An 18,106-nucleotide genomic window follows, 5' to 3' on the forward strand; every position below is an offset into this window, starting at 1 on the left:
GTAATTGTGCTAGAATGAGTAGGAAAAGGATTAATAAAAAGTCAGAAAGAAGGGACAGAAACATCAGGTCAAAGTTTTACTTCACTAGTAAGAGAAGGTCAAAGATGGAAGAAGGGAAAGAGACTTTAGTTAAGGAAAGTGATGGACTACTTGTAATAGGAAGCAATTAATGACGTTTTGGTTTATTCACTCATTGTGGTTTTATCTGTTATCTTTCAGATGTGAATTCTTAGATTCTCTTTGTTTCACAGAAGAATTGAATGCCTGGTACTTCAGGTACACATGTGCTAAACTTCAAGACTAAAATCAACATGATTCCTAATAGTCTTTAAGATTAAGCATAAGTGTATTCTCTTTTGAGGGTAGCATACGAAGGAAAGCCAGCTGACAGACATTGAGCTTTTCCTACAAGTCTCAGGCTTGTGGTTTAAATTGAGAGGAAGGAACATTCACTGACTGAAGAAGCTGCTGTTCAGTCCTCATGGCATAACATGAGAAATGCCCTGCAGAGCCTGAGCATGGCCTGTGCCCACAGTCTAACTCCAACAAGACAAGAGGAGATGCTGTCTGGTGAAAGGCCTGCAAACCCAACAACACCCTGTGGTATTTTCCTGTTACACCTCCCAACAGCCACAGTTGTTGCATGAAGGATGTCTAGGGTGATGTCTCTGCCTATTCCTTTCAGAACCTGTCTGTGGAACTGTTCCCAATGAATTTGACTAAACCTCTTTGAACCTGCTGCCATTGACTGTCTCAACTGTCTCATATGGCAGCAAACTCACAAAGTTTACTGCCTACTGTGCAAAGAAAGGTTTTACCTCTTTTAAACCCATTTCTAGTAGTTTCAATAAATTTCCTCTTGTTCTGTTGCTGCAGAACTGGTGGTTGACCATTTCAGCTTTGTTATATGCACCTTATTCACTGTCTTTGTGATAACCTTTGGCCACATTCCCCTCATCCTTTTCCTCTCCAGCCTGAGGAGAAACAAACTTTTTCTTCAGTCTCTCCTTGTAGGACATTCCAGTTTTTTATCTAACCTACTTGCACTACAGCAGAATCTATTAGGCCTAGTCTAAAAGGTGAATTTCATAAGAATATAGCCAGTGGATATTAATAATTATTATGGCAATGAAAACATTGCTTAAGTGTCTGTCTGCACCCCAAGCCTTCAGTCTCTTTTCTTATAAAGCTACTCTCTGGAGGTTGGTGGACTGTCTGAGTAATTGATTTCTGTTATTGCTCACAGTAGCTACCAGTCCCTAAAGAAGAATTACCCTTTTCATTGTTCTCTACCGATTTTTGCAGGTAGAGCAGAGTGAGTGCTAAAACATCTAATTTTTATACTCCAAGCATGGCTTTACTTTTTCTTTTAAAAAAGAATCACCTTGAAGTTCTAGTTAAGGAAGTAGATAGTTCAAAAGGAGAAGGTTTCATGCCAGGCCCATGGTTTATATCACTGAGCACAGCTTTTGTCCTAGTTTCCCCAGTTTACAGTAACTGAAGGCTCTAAATATATTTGCCAGACAGTATGTATGAGCTTGTATGGAGTTATAAGCAACCATTAAACAGCTTATGCTCTCAGCTGGCCTAAACAGCAGATCAAACAGAAAATGCTTGAAAATTCTCCTAGCATTATCAAGTCACAACTTAATAAACAGAGGCTACTCTCTCTCTCTCTCTCTCTCTCTCCAACTGCAGGCCCCTCAAATGGTGCTGTTTTCTGCAAACAAGACAAAACAAGGAAATGAGCTATCATCCCTGCCTTTCAGTGCAGCACGTCCGCTGTCCTCTTGACAGGTAAATCTTGTGAATGTGTTCACCAGGGCTGTCATGTTATTGTTTCACATTCCTCTTGTAACAGCATGTGATCACAAGTGAGCAGGAGATACTTCGGAGCAGTACAATGCAGACCCTGTTTGTTTGCTGCTGTACCCTCCAAGAGAATATTTTAGCACCTGATAGCACTGCATAGATTAGGCTTGAGAGGATGTTCCATTCCCAACTGAAACAATAGAAATCTACATCTTTCCTACTGATGTCTTCTCCTTGCACTCTGCACCTGATTCACTTCTAATCAAGAAGGCATTGTATTGGTGCTGCCTATATTACCAGGATGGTGAGTGGATGCAGATTAGCTCTGCTTTCATCTCCTACACTTTTTAGAGAAACAGCAAGCTAAATTAGGGTAAAGATGCATTCTGAAGGCTTTGAAGTACTTAGTAAACAGAGTGTATCAGTGCCTCCCTAAAAAATATCAAGCATTTCTAAATCTATTGCTTTTTATTAGCAAGATATTTATCAAGCAAAAAAGTAACTTATTTCGAAGAATGAAGAATTATCAATGTTACATGCATGCAAAGACAAACAAGTTCTCTGAAATGTCACCTGAAAAATGTTTTTGAACTGTGAAACGAGTGCCTTTTTTGAAAAAAACAAAAAACCCAAAACCAAACCAAACAAACAAATAAACAAAAAAGAATCTGTAACTTGTGTCTATGGTTTATTTCTTAAAAAACATAAATATGTCCATAACAGCATCTGTTCTAGGTCAAACCAAGGTCTGCTTAACACAGTATCCAATTTCTGGCAGTGACCAAAAGCAAATGCCTAAGGGAAACTATAAGAACAGGGCAAACGTATATCTTGTTTTCCTGAATGCTCCCCCAGCCTTCAAACATTTGAAGCTCTGGGATTTCCTGAGCTAGATATGGTTTCTATGTAGGTAGTAACCCTTTATGGATTTCCCTTCCTATGGCTTTTCAGGGTCCCCTTGAACTGGTGTAAATGGCTTCCATGCCATTACAATTTTACCACATGTAAAGAGTTTGTCGGCTCAAAAATTAGTGTGCTTTGTCCCCAGTTGTAGTTTAATAATATAAAGTTATTAAATTCCTGTGTAAAGCTTCTCTGTCTCATAGCCTTACTTATAATGCCACTACAAAGAATACTATATACTGAAATGTCTTTCCTAATTATACTTAAAGCTGTTCATACTATCTATTTAATAGCAGGAAGAACAGTCACACTCTCCAGTTTTAGGTATCCAATTAAGGTTTCTTACTTACCACCTAATCTTCTTAGACTCTCATTTTATTCAGGAAGAGAGGCTCTGATACAGAATTACATAAATTAGAAATGAAATGCCATGCTCTAAATTATCCTTTGGAGCGGCCACTCTGCTTCTGCAAAGGGAATTTATGGAGAGCACTTAAAGGACTTCAATGTTCTTAGTGTGAACACTTCCACACATGACAACGAGACACAATGGCTTGACTAAAGTGGACTACGTATTTTCCAACCATAAAAGGAGAGGCAATTTTAGATAAGAAATAAAATCCAGAAGTGTCTAAATAAGAGTATGCCAAGATTAATATTACTGTGATTCTAAAACATTAAATGAAATTTCTGGAAACCTCAAGAAATCAAAATATTTCCTTGAAAACTGTTATATTTAAAGCTATTACATAAAATAGCAGAGAGAAAAGTAAAAAATAAACTCAAAACCCTACAGAAGCATATATTTTCAGTATCTTTTCTACAGCATTCTCAGATTAAAGATGTCAGAGGAAAACATCAGAGAGGGAATATTTTATATTAGGACAACTAAAGAAGTTGAAAAAACTGTCAGTCTTTCAGACACATTAAACTTTCAAGAGAAATCCCGTATAAGCCTGGTATCTTTTTGCTTTCAGGTTGATCTATTTATTAGCCTAGTTTTAACAGGGACACTGTTTTTCCCTACAGAGTTGTATGATACTATTTCACTTTCTCCAGCTTCTCTGTTTCCCCTTTCTGTTTTCTATTTACCATGCTCTGGTTAGTTAAGCTCATTCTTTCCAGTAGAGTGGACCAAAACATGTCCCTAATGCCCAGCCTATGTTGTGGAATGCACACTAAGAAAGGCCCCTAGAATGTGCTGCAAGGAAAAAAGGAAATCTACTTCTTTAGAAGCTTCTGAAGCTTAAAAGTCCTTCTACAGCCAGAGATTTGTGTCTCAGGTTGAGACTAAAGTAGGTATCTAAATAGAGGGAATCTCTGCATCCAGGACCCTCGGAGGAGATGGCTACATCTAAATGACTGAATTTTGTTGAGATGACTCCTGCCCTTTAATTGCGGGCACCTAGCCTTAGTGAAGCTGGGGGTCTGTAGTGGTCTTGTGTTTCCTTGTCCTTAGTAAAAAAGCATCACAGAACCATAGAACAGCCTGGGTTGGAAGGAATTTTAAAGATCATCTATTTCCAGCCCCTCTGCCATGGGCAGGGACACCTTTCACTGGATCAGCTGCTCAGAGCTCCATCCCACCTGGCCTTGAACACTTCCAGAGTTGGGGCACCCACAACTTCTCTGTGCAACCTGTTCTGGTGCCTCCCCAAATTCACAGCAAAAAAATTCTCACTAATATCAAATGTAAACCTACTCTTTCAGTTTGAAGCCATTCCATCTTGTCCCATTACTACATACTCCTGTAAATAGTCTCTCCCCATCTTTCCTGTAAGATCCCTTCAGACACTGAAAGGCCACAATTATGTCACCCTGAAGCCTTTCCCTCTTCAAGCTGAACGATTCCAATTCCCCCAGGCTTCCCTCATAGGACAGGTATTCCATTCCTCTGATCAATGTGATATGCCTCCTCTGGACTTGCTCCAACAGGTCCATGTCCTTCCAGTGCTGTGGACCCCAGAGCTGGATGCAGCACTGCAGGTGGGGTCTCAGCAGAATGGACCAGAGGGGCAGAATCCCCTCTCTCATCCTGCTGCCCACACTGCTTTAGATGCAGCCCAGGACACAACTGGCTTTTTTGGCTGTAAGCATACTTTGCCAGGTCACTTCTAGTCTCTCCTCCACCAGCACCCCCAAATCCTGCTCAGCAGGGCTGTTGTCCATTTCTTCATCCCCAGCCTGTGTTGGTACTGATGTTGCTCTGACCCAGGTGCAGCAACTTGCACTTAGTCTTGTTAAACCTCATGAGATTCCCATGGGCCACTTCTCGAGACTGTGAAACTAAATTCTTAGTTAGATCAAGCAGCACAAGGCAACTCAGCCTGAAGTTTTATGGTAAGTGTTAAAAATTCCCCCAGTAAGAAAACAAATTACTTTTCTTTCGATAAAATTGCTAATTTGACACAAGTTGGACTACTTAACAAAACTGTCTAGTGTTTAGAGCATATTTGAATATAACTTTGTGATCAATGTTCATAGCAAAAGGGCAAACAAACTCATTGCTGTTAAAAAGGTGTCCTTTAGGGGCAGTCATATACCAACATTCTGCTTTAACAGAAGTAATAAGTATCTGCATGTACTAGAAATGCTTTTTGAGAAAACAGCTGCGTGTAATAGATGACAATGAATCTTGCTCAAAACAGCATGGTGATTTCTAATTCATATTTAAAGTCTCCTCTTAATTAATCTCTGATTAACTAATGAAATGCTACATCTACACAGCAGGGCCCAGCCTTCATGCTTAATTTATAAAGGCCATGATATTTAAATTAAAACTGTGAAAGTTTGGCAATTAGATCTTTTGGAATTTAACACCTTCTCTTCAGAGGTAATATTTGTAAATCTTTTTAAACGGAAGCAGTGTCTGTATAGGTATTTTAAGCAGAATTTCAAACTCTAGGGTTTGGAAACACAACCAACTTCATGGATATACTACTAAAATTATTTTCCATTTTCAATTCATGAGAGAGAGTTTTTGATGACACTTCTTTCTTAGTTGTTCATCTCCTTTCCCTAAATGCACTAATGATTTGAGTTCAGAGATGGTAAAGGATAACACTTTTGTAGGACAGACCTGCTGATCTGGGACATGTATTATTAATGCCAGACTTCAAAAGACAGAAACAGCTGGTGGTGAGCTTGTAATTCACAGCAGGTGAATCTAATTCAAAATCTCCAGTCACTCTTGCATTCAAACTAATATGTTGCTCTCAGATTGGACAATGGAACATTTTTCCTCAAAACACTTGAATTTCATTAATAGTTTCTGATATATACTGATAATCACATTCATTTTTACTGAAAGGAACCAGTACACTGCCCACTATTGCTATAATTGTTAACACAGAAGGAAAGCCTCAGGAGATTAAAGATATAATTTTATACAGAGTGAACTTGAATGGGCACCTTCTGAACCTTTTGGTTTTAAAACTGAAGGGCAGAACTACACATTTCAGGTCAGATTTCTTGCTGAAGCGTGATTGTCAGAAGTTTTATCCCATTTTGGAAACATAAGTTCATTTTCCTGTTATTCTGTGGCTGAATTGCCACCTGAGTCAGGAAAGAAATTATTTCTAGGATGGAAATACAGCTGAAGTTGTTGATAATCAAGATGTTCAGCTGTTTTACCATGGCTGGCAGCCAAGGACTAAAAGACCTCTGCAGAAAAAAAAAAGTTTTAACAAACTTACAGAGCTAGAGAGAAGAAAGAAGAAACCATCCAAAGACCTTATATTATGCTATGATTTTACTATTTCTACAGAATATACTGTCCAGAATTTTCTTTCATTATATTGTAAGGCTTTCTTTGGGGTGGAGGCCAGAACCGGTTTCTTTGGGAGATATTAACAAAGCCTTCTTTCAAGCACCTGCCCTGAATGACTGTCAGAAGGAATCTGTTATATATGGAAGCTAGAGAGGCTGTCATCAAAAACCTAATTCAAGACCTGAAGTAGGTAACATACATACATACATACATACATACATATATATACACATGTATGTAAATTTGGGCTGGCCTATAGGTCTAGCTGTAAAACACATAATAGCAAAAAACATATCTAACCTGGAGCAAATATTCTGATTTTGTGCAAGAGAGGAAATTTGGAAATTTCTTATTACATTTGGAAAAACAAAACAAGTGTTACTCAAGTCCTTATTTTTATTTGCATTGTATATTATTGTTAAAATAAAATATAAAACTACTTGATAAATCTGAACAGAAGGTCCTAAAAGTCCTCATGAGATCAAAATGCTTCAGTTTTAAAAATACAGTACTGATATTTATGTGAAATGCTTTAATATTCACAAAACTATATATTCTGTCAGAAGTAACAGAAAATTTCTAAACAGGTGTTGATATAAGTTAGGGGCACATATAATTTTTACTGAGGCACAAAAGACAACATAACTCTTTAAACAGTGTCAGTTCCTCTTTATAGATCATTTAAAGAAAGCAGATAGTGTGATAATTAAATACACACCAAATCCCAGGGGGTTGAAAGATTTCTGAACTCTGCTGCCTCCGAGCAGAGGGCAACTTTATGAAAGTAGTTAAAGTAAGGGCTTTCACTTGTGTATATTTCTCTGTAAATGAATCTTTCAGGGTTTCTTAAGCTCTCTACTCAGACCATAATACCTGCCTTTTATGAGTACTGCACACTAGTGTAGGTACACTGTTGATTTGCTTCAGTTTGTCCCTATTGCAAATTTAAAAAGGTGTTGTATGATGCATTTTCCAACTTGTCTTTTTTGTACTTTGCATGTTATGAAGTTATGGAAGATCTAATTGCTTCACTTTCATTAATGAAAATCCCTTATACTAGACTTTAGAGCCACTGAAGTACAACCTACTCATCTTAGCAACATGCTCTTAGAAACTGTTTGGGAATGGTATGATCCATCTTACAGTTTTGCATTTTTAGTGAGGCCACTTCATTTACATAGCGAAACCCCACACACATGAGTTTTAAGGACCTGTAAAATAAAATTCTTCAGAATATAGAAATAAAATCCTGGTAGAGAATAATGTGGCTGCACTCTCATTCTGAAGGTTCACAATTCCTATGTTGAAATGACTTCATGCAGAAAAACTAGGCCAGAAGCAAAGCTTGTCCAGCTAAGACATTGCCATATGAATTATGTGCAGAATTCATGGTCCTACACTGCCCATTCTGACTCTGTGTCAGGTTACCAACCCCAGTGCTAAATGACATGTGTGCTACAAGATCATAACAAAATCAGCCATTTTGTGTAAAGCCATATATGCCAACAGTTTAGTCTGGATCCTCTGTTGAAATATCTGAGGCATCCACAAATATATTGCTTCCCTGATGCTAATGCACCACTCTGGCACGAAGGCACAGGCAAATATCAATAATATCTTGCATCAACAGCAACTTTTATTAAGTGCCAATGCATTACTATTGTAGGAGCAGCAAAACTGGTTGCTGGTGTTCAAAATGCAGCCTTCAGTTATCAAGTTAGAGCACCTACTTAATTACAACTGTTCCTGTAACAAAGTTAGTATAATGAAAATCATACAATTCAGTCACCTTGATTGCAGCTTCTGGTTTGAGTCTTGAGTTTACACTGATAATACCTAAAAAAATAATAAGTGGTTGAAGAAATTCTATCTGGGAGCACTGTTAAGAGAGAGAAATAGGGCAGTCCTATAATATTTTTGGTTTTCATGAAGTGTATAGTGCTCTATTAAGATGTGCTTTTTAAATGTGCTTCTTAAGAAGGAAATGTTTTCCTCCATATATTTTAGCTCAAACTTCTACAAAATGTTTCTATTCAATTCCTTCAAATGAATAAAAATGTACTAGTGGAGTAAACCTTTATGTTTAATGGCAGGGGGTAGGAAAAAGAGAGGGTGGAAATCAATCTTTCCTGAAAACATAATACAGCAATAAAGGATACCCATGCTCAAGTGCTGTTGGCTGCTTTATGATTTTTTTCTCAGTTCAAACAAAGCTGTATTCAAAACAAGGATAAACATATCAATGCTAATTTTATATAAGACTCTTCCTTGTATAGTAATTTCACCTATTCTATTCATATAGCAAAGAGCAGGATTTCTTTGATCTCTTCCTGCCATCGATGTTTTGCCATTTAGACTTCTACTTAATGTCTTTTGTTCTGGTATATATTTGCTAAAAGTGATAGATCATTCTGTTTATAATCTACATAACTGTCTATATTTCTGCCAGATGTCAGCTACTGTTCTTTCCTGTTAAAGTTCTCAGGAATATATCCCAGTAAATAACTCAGTACCAAACGACAACAGAAAAAGTGATGGTATCTTGGGTTCCCATGTGAAAATCTCAGTATGAATGGAGAATATTTAAGCCTCACTCACAATTATGTACTTAGAAAATAACAAAAATAAGGCAACTTCTGTGGAGTAGGATTTCTCTCAAGACGGTCATACATTAGGAAGATCAGTTGTTCTGCTGTACTCAGGATCATGAGATATGGTCCACACATCTATTATTGCTTGCTGGAGTGAGGGATGATACTCTCATGCCTGTCTGGGTTACTTGCTTACCTCCCTGCTTGCTTAAACACCCCAGGAAGATGTGACTGACCATTGCTTTTCTGCCAAGAGATTGCAGCTGCCACGTTCATCAGTCTTCTACACTCAGTACCACCTATCGTACCCAAATCTCTATTTTTGCTTTTAAAAGCAAGGGAAGGCTGATTACTTTTTTAGGGGTGAAACTAGGGTATGAATGACAAAAAAACAAAATCTGTGACTTCACCAAAAGAGACTGAGGAAATTTTCCAAATTAAACTCTGCTTATTTGACATTTGTTTGTGCTTATCACAATATCATTCAGGTCTCTTCAGGCTTTGTAAAAAAAAACAAAACCCAAACCAAACAAATAAACCACATACAAACAAACAAAACCAAATACAAATCTATTTTTCTCTTACCTGTCTGTCCAACTGGTGGCCTGTTTGTGATGGACAGTGAATCATCATACCTGCTGATAGACCATCAAACACAGGTATGTGTGAGTGAGGGGGATGTTTTCAACATTTACCTAAAATTAAGTCTGCTTGGATCATTAATCTCATGCAGAATATCATGACCTGTTTTTCCAAATGTTTGTGGTTATCTGTGATCTGCACCAGATGTCTAGGAAGATAAAATTGAGATTTTAGGTTATTAAGCAAGTGGAGAGGGTGTGTAACATGTCTGTTACTGAAATGATACCTAAAAGCTTCATTTTCACTTCCTCATGGAAAGTTTGTGAATGCTATTTCTTATTTTGCTAGAGTTAGTATCCACTAATCGACATCCTTGCACTTTTCTCAAGCACTGGATTTCACTTTGCTTAAAATAAAAAGCAATCTGGTGATGAAAGCATTTAGGAACAGATTAGGGAGCCCTGGCTTAAAAGTAGCCAGCAGCCACAGAAGACTGTTACACAAAGTGGGATGGAGAAATGCCTGGAGGAATTTTGTGGCTTCAGATCATTATCTGGTAAGTCTCCTGAAAGCTTCTTAGAATTCCAAACCAAATTCTAATGGCAAACAACATGCCCACCAAATCTTTCACCTTACACTTTTATGCCCCATATTGAGCCAACTCCAGGCTTCAAGCAGGAGGTAAAGAGGTTTCAGCTAATCCAGCAGTTCTGATTTTTAAAATGACATTTTTAGTTGAGATTTCTTCTGGTTCTATAAGTTAAATAAAGCATGTTTTTCAAACCATGTCTATAACAGCACACAAGAGGGAGTAGGTAAATAGCTGTATCTGGTCTGAAAACATTTTTTAATGAAAGAAATTCAATAGCTATGATTCAAACCAAGAAAATAAATTTATATTTGACTGTTAGGAAGACAACAAGAAGGAATAAGAAGATCAGGGAGAGGTCATAGAAGTTAATTATTGGATAAAGAAGTCACAAAATTAAGCCTCTTTCCATTTACATAAATATTTTTTAAAAGGTATTTATAAAGTATCCTCCAAACTGCATTGTGCTGTTACTTTTTTGCAAGGTCGGATAATTTGTCCTCCAACTTGGTCGTCTGAATTTCAGTTCACTGTATCATTTTTAATCAGGTATTACAGCCAATCTACAGAGTTAGCTTTACTGGGTGCATCCAATGAAAAATATCTTTTAGCTGTCCACTTGGAGAGGAAAAGAATTGTGTTTGTTAGCCACAATACTGCAAAGAACTGTCTACTTGGCAAATTAGACATATATTGGGTTTGGACAGCATATGTCTCTGTCTCTTCCCTAGGACCCTGTTACCTGTACATGGAGAAAAGTACCTGTAGAGGGCAAGTAAAGCAGTCAGATTTAATTTATGGGAAGAAAAATTAGGCTGAACTTGATCATGCCTTTGAACATACCACTTACTGTAAACAAAATATTGTTCCTTTCATGATGTATTAGCATTAATTTTTTATAGCTGCTGCATACATGGGGAGTTGTATGCATAGCAAATGATAGCTGGCAAAGCTTTTTAAAGGCCTTGTTAGCTCTGACTTGCAGGATTTGTGGATATACTTTCAGTTCATTTATTTTGGCTTGCTCTTAAACTGTACTTTGATGTTCAAGTAAGTGTAAAAATTCATTTTGAGCTTTAGGTGGACCAACCCAATTTTGCCTCTGTTCCAATTTAATAAAAATCTCTAGATCATGCCAGAATCTGTCCTAGTTTTGCTCAAAACCTGATCTAAAATTGGGCCAGATTTTGTCAGGCTCCACTAACTTTCCTATTATGGAAGTGCCACACAATAATGTTGCACAAGTTTTCTGTTAATGGCAGCAAAAAATAATTACTTTTAGACAAGTGTCATGCCATGAACCAAATTCCTTACTTCCATACCCTTACTTCCATACAAAAAGGTTAAGGTGATAGAATCACATGATTATAAACCTTGTGGAATTAGCTCTATATTTTCACTTCTGTAGGGAGTTTAGCAACTAAACAGTAGTTCATAAGTTAAAGCTACCTCCCAGTCTGCTTTTTCTGCCCCAGCAGTACTTATTCAAAGCAGAACAGGTCTCACTGACCTTGGCAGCACAGGTAGGTAATATATTTTCACAAAAGTGAACTTTTTATTACCTTTCTCCAGCAGGAATAAGCTTTGACTCTTCAAAGATTTAAAATACTCCAGGGTTTGAGATGTATTTTCTATTTTCTTTAGTACTTATTTTTTCTTTATGTTCCTGCTGAACTGGTCTCTCTTGCTGTAGGTCTGACCAGATTATTGGTTATTCTTCCATAATTCAAGAGAGTGCAGTTGAACAATCCCACTGGTTAATTTGGAATGAGTTCCTGTGCACAGAGTTGGGCGCGGGTCCCAAAGCACGTGTACAAGTTTACTGCTGTGAGTAATTGTAATTTTAGACAGGTTTTTGGAGCTGGTGCTGGTTTTGATATCTTGCTTTCATTAAATGCAGTGGGCACTGGCCTGCACCCTTTATGTTTTGGATGGCCTCTTACAATAGTAAATTGTTTGGCTTCCATTTAACTATATAAGCATAAAATAGTAGCAACAAAATTGAATTCTCTCTGTGCCTGGAGGTCAGAACCACTGGGATGTGGGCATACATTTTTATATTAACTGACTTTAAGAGTTAGTGAGGAATATTTGGACAGAATACTCTTTTGTTTGCTTGCTTTGTATTCTGAAAAGTATGATTTTTAAAGCCAGAGGAACAGGCAAAATCCTATAAAATTCACAATGGAACCAAGAAAGACACTAACATTCTCTAGGCTACTTGATATTCCCTGAACCAGAAAATAAGAAAAGAATAAATGAGATCTAAGACAAATATTAAGCAGTCTCATTCATCATTATGATTTCTGGCTCTGGTATGGATCTATCCTCTCCTTCATGGCTGTCCTACCAGATATCAGGTGTTCTAAGATCATCTCTTTCAGCATCAGGATTTTTTTAGAGATAGCATCTCTAATCTACTAGAAGTCAGATTGCCAGGCTTCCTCCAACACCCTCCTCTTCCCAATATAAGTGAACACCAGAGGAAGATCTTCAACATCATGAAAGAGCGAAACAAATGATGAAATAAGAAATGAACGAATACTCCATTAGGCAAGTGGCTCTCCTACTGCCCTCATTTTCAAAGGAAAAATGTAAAATTTCTTCATTTCATCACAGCATGGAAGGAAAAAAATATAAATTCCCTCATTTCATGGGATGGGAAAATGACTTTGTCAGCCCAACTTAGGTGGTCTCTCGAATGTACTTTGAAATACTTTGGTGGTATAATACAGAGCAACAATCCTGGATTTCCCAGTGTTGGTGGCTCTTGACAAGCCAAATTCTGTTAGAGCTTTCCCTTTCTCCTTAAGTTGCTCCCTGACCTATTTCCCATTGGGCTTTATATCGGGAAGCAGGTGATGTTGGTGATGTTTGGAAACAAACCAATGCACACTAAATGCCTTGGATCCAGCTCTGGTCTGGTGGAGCAAAACCAGCATTAAAGCCATTTCCTTTGGTGTGCCCAGGGTCAAACTAAATTGCTATAAACAAACCAGTCTGCATCCCAGAAGAAATGTTTATGTGAAATTGTACTTTCCCTGTTGCCTTCCCCTGCTTCCCTCTTCCCTTTACAAAGCAGCTAGAAGCAAAATACAAACACAGCAAGAAGGGATTTTTTTTCCCCTCCCAGTAAGTTTAAAGAGACAGTAGATGGGGATTTTACACTTGTAGCTGCTCATCTTTGGAAAAGAGCTCAGTTGCTATGCAGCCAACATACAAGAGGCTCTGCTGCTCCCTTTGCTGTTCAGTCCCCTCTCAGGCTGATAGTGCTTCCTTCCTGACCTCTCATGGCTTCCTGCCTCCAGCCTTATCGCAGCAAAAAACTTGACACTGTACTGGCTGTGCCACTTGGAATGCATTTAAATTCAGCAAATGGAAATACCCTTACCTTTACATTTAGAAACAACTATCATCCTCAGATCACTGGGTAATTTCATACTGATACCCTTTTAATTTTCTTTTAGATATGTTTTGAAATAGAGAAAAGAAGGAGAAAAATAAACCCCAAAAGGAAAAGGGTAAAGGAAAGTTCTGCTCTTTCTTTTAGGTTCACTTTTCTGCAATCTGAGAATCCATCTCTCGGGATGATGAAATCAATATTGCAATTACTTTAACAGCCCTGTGTCAGTTTAGATTAGTTGAGGAATATATCTCTTGGATCTAAACACTTTAAAGGGAGAATATTGCAGAAGTTCAGTATGTAAAAGAAATTAAGATGATGCATCAAAATCTAATGTAATTGCACCCCCAGTGCAAAAATGGAATCCTCTGCTAATGCTGTTTTTACACTGATAAGAACTAAAAAATGCAATACCAGGGGCAATACCTCATAGGACTGTAGAGATGTCAAAAGAATGATTCTAATGACTTTAGTTGACTAGACTCAGCTGTGCAGACCCAAATAACTATTTTAAATTAAAACACTGAATTTGCTGAAGAGTGTAGTCCCACTCTGGTCAATTAGCCTCAAAGCCATGAGCAACAAGTTAGCAACATCTAAATGTAGGAATAATCTATGGTTCATACACTTTTAAGGACAAAAATGTATTTTACAGAACTTCTCATGTGTATAGAGACCATTTTATTATCATATTTTAGGGTCAGAGGAAACTATTAACCATCACTAATTCAAACTATAGCATTCACAAATCTTAAACATCATCAACTTTTAATTTGATTGCCATCATTAAAATCTCAGAATAACACCATGTCAAATACTCCTATGGTTAAACTGGGGAAGCATTCCAGTTATGTCAAATTCCATAAGTTTCCAATCATCTCTATATTTTATGGTTTTCCAGGTATACCAAAGCACTGTCTACTATCAAAAGTGTATCCTTTTGTACATATTTGTAGTCCAAATACTTCACAGTCTCTTTGAAAAGTTCAGCAGATTCTTTTTTTAGCCCCTTTCTTCAAGGTGTGTTTTCAAACTTCAAATTATTCCCTTGCTTTTAAAAATTATGTCCAAACCTTTCATGTATTTTTCTGAAGTGTTAACATCAGAACCAGACATAACATTTGAATAGTTATTTCCTTCATACCATGTAAAAGAGGTGATATTACCACTTTATTCTTATTGAATACTCCCTGTTATATGTAGATTTCCATGTTGCCTTGCAAGCCTCTATTTCAAATAAAGTAGGCTCAATTATAAAATCCCAAATGGGGAATTAATATTGAATACATTTTAGATCTTTAGTATTAAATTGTTAATTTAATCTGGGATTTTCAATGTCAAAGAACTAATATCTAAGTTTATCAGTATTAGGAAATAAGGGGATTGACTCCACTGAAGTCAAATGTGGCAGACTATAAACATGTTAGGCAAAAATAAAAGTAAATTTTGTTCAATCAAATTCCATAACAAATTATCTAAGATAATCTATTTAAATTTTAGGGGCATATTAGAATATATCAACATATTTTGAATTCAAAATTTAATTAGATTTAATTTTTTATTGTCTTGACATCACTTAAGAAAAAGAATCAGAGAACATTTAAAGGATGGGTACATGGGTGATTAAATAATTATTTTTAAATTAAATTAATTCTTTAACTTTTCATTAAGTAATTTGATTATTTGAAAAATAAGTCTTATCAGGTATTTGATAACATTTTTCTTGAGCTATAATTTTACTGGATAAAAATATCTATATAAATATTAAATAATATAATATATAAATATTAAATATTTAAATATTTTAAATATCTATTTTATATCATATGTTTATAATTGTTTAGAACGTATATTCAGCTGAATAATGTGGTTTAATTAAGAGATTTCAGTAAATTATTCTACATGGAAATCCTCCTATCACATAATTTTTTTATCTTGGTACACACACACATACATATATATGCATGTATGTAAATGTCATTATATCCCTTTCTGCTTTCTTTTTCCATTTCACATTTTGATAATATTAGTAAATAAATATTTTTAAGGAAACCTGTACTTTCCCACATTTGTAAATATGCTGTGAGACTCGTGAATGTATTTGAAATACAATTTTTTTCTGGTAAAAAGTGACAATGGCTGGATTTATTTCACAGCCTAAGCATTGGGGTGCAATCTCCTAATATGTGTGATTAAGCAAATTGAACTGGCACCTCAACCTCCCTTCAGTTCACAAAAGAAAGGATTCCTGAGTGGGAGTTTCCTACCAATCTTTCCTCAGCAGAAAAAGATAACAATACTTTAGAATCATAACCTCATCCAGTTTAGGCACAACCTCCTTCCTGATTAGTCAGTTGGAATATTGTAATTAATGACATCATGGTAATGATGAGAGAAGAGTACCTGCATTAAAATACCCAGAAAAACGGTCAATCCAGAGATTGAATTTTCTAACATTGAACTTTTGATGGAACAATGTTGTTTCTTTTCAACTAATTTTGCAAATAAGCTACTGAAATCTTTAAAAAAAATGAATGTGCCTCACATATCTAAGAAAAATGGTATTGAGTGGTTTAAAATCTTCCAAGCTCTCCTAAATAAGCCTATCTGTAAAATGTCAAAGCTTGAAGCTTTCCAGGAACTCTTGCATCAGCTTGAGGGATAAGGTTAGACAGAACGAGCACCATTTAAATGGAATTCCATTTATTTCCACACTTGCTAAGTTTAATTCCTAAGTGATCCACATTACTGCCATGCAAACTTGCTGACCAAAGTCTCTGGGTCCGGGTTTTGGTAATATAGCATGGATGTGTTGCAAGGTTTGATCCAAAAAGAAATACAATAATATTTTTAAACAATCTAGAGATTAATATAAAGAGAAAATATTTGCACTGTCTGCTGAGGCTTGGTACTGAACACATCTGTCCCTGTGCCCTGCTCTATATTTCAGTTGTCAATTTTAGGTTGAGGTTGTATTCTGACCTCTGGATCCAAGGTTGGGTACTGTATATGAAGAGAGATTGTGTAGTTGGTCTTCCTCCTGGTTTTTCCCAGATTAAAGGGATGTAAAATGAGGAATTTATGACTATATGTGTACTGGCCAAGAAGATGAATTTGCTTCTGAGAAAATACATTGTTCTCCACCAAAGTAACATTAAAACCAAACAAAAACCCATTTATACATAAGCTTAAATTTGAGCTTAAATTAAGCTTAAAACCTTTTATTTTGTGTGTCATGGCCTTCAAAAAGTCATGTATAGCTTTCAATAAATAACATAAATGTATCTTTTTGATACAGACAAATATTTTAATTAACAAAAAGCCACCATAGTCTGCAAAAAGTTTATCTGACAGAAGAAATATGCAATTTGATTCTCTAATCTTATCTATTCAGTTAATTATCAATAAAGTATGTGATAGCTGCATAGTCATTCCTGGATTCTGTTTTGATTAAATTCTCATGACACAGGGAAATAATCCCCATTTTAGAGTAAACAGACAGTGATTTGCTGATTTTCAGTTGAAGGTTAGTACAATGAAATGTCATATTTGAGGAGGAAACATTTTAAGGGATTGTCAACCTAAACAACATTATGAACCATGGTAGTTGCTGGCAGTTGTTAAAATTAGACTACCTTACATATGGGAGTGCTTTTAAAAAATCTGACTCCTCTTACAAGTACTGAACAATTCTGAAATTCTCTAATTTTATTCTGTAATATATGCTAGCATAGTATCTGCTGAAGGAAGAGTCTTTCTCCCAAAGCTATAATGGTTTTGCTTAAAAGACTGGTTTTGTACAAATATCTGTGTATTAACTCATTGGACACAATAGAAACTTATAAAACAAGGTAATCCTTGCATTTGCAAAAGTTAGATAAGGCTGAAGGATTTTGAACTGTTCTAAAGAGAGCACTTCATGTGACAGTAGCTATTTAGGACAGTTTATGTCATAGGGAATAGGACTGAAATTAATGTGGATTTTTATCATGTCTTACTGTACTTCCCTCCAGATACTTAGTAGTAGTCTAATAATGCTGTGCCAGAATTCAGTGGGTTTATTAATATTCCCTACACATTGTGTTTGTTTCTGTTTTTTAAAGTTATTGCCAGATTATAGCCTGTCTGTGCCTGATAGTGGTTGTGTTTGTATATGAGCACAGGGTCATCTGATAACAAATTGTAGCACTGTGAGATAAGCAATGTTTAAGATGGGTGCAAGCCAGAAACCTATGGCTCCCAGTATACTTTTAGAAAGTCCCATCAACAAAAGAAAGAGTTCAAGGTATTTCGGAAAAGGTCATTGATTACAACCAACTTCATGATCATTCTGGATGTGTTCCTTCCTGCAGAGACATAATTACATTTGTTTTACAGTCAAACTTATTTTCAGCTTTGGGCAAGGACAATTGCTTTCAAATCTGATTTTTGACTCACATGTACCAGTTTAAGAAAGC

At 36.4% G+C, this 18,106-nt stretch overlaps 1 long non-coding RNA gene across 1 annotated transcript in view; it reads left to right on the forward strand.

Annotated features, from left to right (window-relative positions):
* Positions 1–1,720: 1,720 nt before the first annotated feature.
* The window catches only part of LOC148225445 (uncharacterized), a 43,949-nt gene continuing 27,563 nt past the window's right edge, over positions 1,721–18,106 (forward strand). Inside the window, exon 1 of the long non-coding RNA XR_015804226.1 lies at positions 1,721–1,797. This is a non-coding gene — a long non-coding RNA (uncharacterized LOC148225445). The remainder of the gene's footprint in view (positions 1,798–18,106) is intronic.

This window comes from Sturnus vulgaris, chromosome 1, assembly GCF_052056855.1.
Source record: "Sturnus vulgaris isolate bStuVul1 chromosome 1, bStuVul1.hap1, whole genome shotgun sequence".
NCBI lineage: Eukaryota > Metazoa > Chordata > Aves > Passeriformes > Sturnidae > Sturnus > Sturnus vulgaris.